Raw genomic sequence first — 2,292 nt, forward strand, 5'->3', positions numbered from 1 at the left:
GGGCTCCCGAAACCCAAGGGAAAAAGAGGCTAGGTGGCAAATGGTAAAACCAAGGTTGGGCATTGCTGGAAAAGCTTTAATCAAGGCGAACTATTAAGGGGTTCCCATTATCACCCAACCGCGTAAGGAACGCAAAATCCGGGAACATAACACCGATATGACGGAAACTAGGGCGGCAAGAGTGGAACGAAACACTAGGCGAGAGGCCGAGCCTTCCACCCTTTACCAAGTATATAGATGCATTAAGATAACATGGCAATATAATGATATCCCAACAAGTAAATAATGTTTCAACAAGGAACGGCCTCCAATCTTCACCTGCAACTAGCAACGCAAGAGTGGGTCTGAGCAAAGCGTTAACATAGCCAATCAACGGTTTGCTAGGACATGGTGGGTTAGAGGTTTGACATGACAATTTAGGAGGCATGATAAGCAAGTGGTAGGCATCGTAGCATAGGCATAGCAAAAGAGCGAGCATCTAGCAAAGCAAAGATAGTAGTGATTTCGAGGGTATGATCATCTTGCCTGCAAAGTTGTCAGAGTTGACTGGATCCTCGAAAGCAAACTCAACGGGCTCCTTGTTTGCGAACTCATCTCCCGGCTCTACCCAAACAAGATAAACAAGCAAACGGAACACAATCAACCATGTGCAAAGCTCAAACAATATGATACAAAGATGGTATGCTATGCGGGATGCATATGCAAGATTTGGCAAGGTATGAATGAACCTGGCCTCAACTTTGAAATCCAAGTGTGCCACTGGAAAGATGATATGAAATCGCTTGAAAACGATATAAAGAACGTCGGAATCGGAGTTACGGTTTGGAAATGGCAAGCGATTCAAATATGACCATGTTCTGCGGTTTACAGCAAGTAGTCATCTAAATGCAACAAGATGAACATGCTACAACATCCAAACATGGCATCAAAATACATGGTAGGGATCCATTCAAGAAGCTTAACAAAAGTCTAGCACTGAGCTACGGCCAATTCATCCATTAACAGGTTCAAACAAGCATGGCACAAATGCATTTGGTAAACAGATTTTAGACTTAGTGAAATTAACACTTGTCTGGAATTTCAGATCAGATAGCATTCTTTGGAGCATGAAAACAATATGCTACAGGACCTGAACATGGCAAAGTAAAGCATGGCATGGAGCTACTCAAAGAGCTTAACAAAAGTCCCTTAGTGACCTTGAGCCAAAAGGGATCAGAAAATACAATTGCAAACATGTGAACATGGCAAAAGCATAATCAGATCACAGACTTAGTGAAAACTGGAGCATGCTGAAACAGATATCAAGTAGGCATGTTTACGAGCTCGATGCACTCACTACATAGCAAGTCATGACAATCTAAGCATACACCCATCAAGAATACACAAAATACAAGCTAGACATGGCAAGAACAATACCATAGCATGCACGAATCAACTACAACATCCTCGGCAAAATTGCTAACAAGTAGACAATCTGCCTAGATTCACGAAATGACAAAAGTAGAGCTCGATTGACTCAAGCTAGGGCGCTCCAAAATTGCAAATAAAGACATGGATGGATAGAGCACTACAAGATTAACAAAACATCCTTACTGATCATCCTCAAAAGAGGCACGGATCACTAGGAAACAACATGAACATATGGCCATATGATATGACCAGCTCAAGGACTTAGTGGAAATGCTAAGTCCCTGAAATCAGCATTAACAAATGCCTCACTTTGAAAGCTTGTGCTAGACACCACACACATCACAAAAATACATGGGTTGCACCTCTGGAAAGATGGCAAAACCCTTAACAAAACATATGTAGAGCTCAGGGGCATATCATGCACACAATAATCATGGCAAAAATGACAAATAACTAATTGGAGCAGCAGATCTGACAAATATCTCAAATAGCACTCTTCTAACAGCATTTAGGGCATCAAGATGAACTCAAATGAAAATGATGCAATGAGATGAAATGATGTACTCTCTGAGACGAACATTTTATATGCTATTTGCCCAAAACGGAGCTACGAATGCAAAGTTACAACATGATGAACATGGCAATATGAACTAGGGTTTCGGGAGAAAGTCAACCCAAACGTCCAGATCCAGATCCGGTGCACGGGAACCGAGGTCGCTGGAACAGTACGCCGGAGGTCGCCGGAGATGGCCGGAGGAGTCGGGGCGGCCGGCTTAGGGTGCGGACATGGAGGAGGAAGCCGGAGGCGGCGCGGTGGCGGCGTTCGGGGCGGAAGCGGCGCGGCGGGGCGGCCGGAACGAGGAGGCGGCGCCTGGCGGCGAT

Source organism: Triticum aestivum, chromosome 1A (assembly GCF_018294505.1).
Source record: "Triticum aestivum cultivar Chinese Spring chromosome 1A, IWGSC CS RefSeq v2.1, whole genome shotgun sequence".
NCBI lineage: Eukaryota > Viridiplantae > Streptophyta > Magnoliopsida > Poales > Poaceae > Triticum > Triticum aestivum.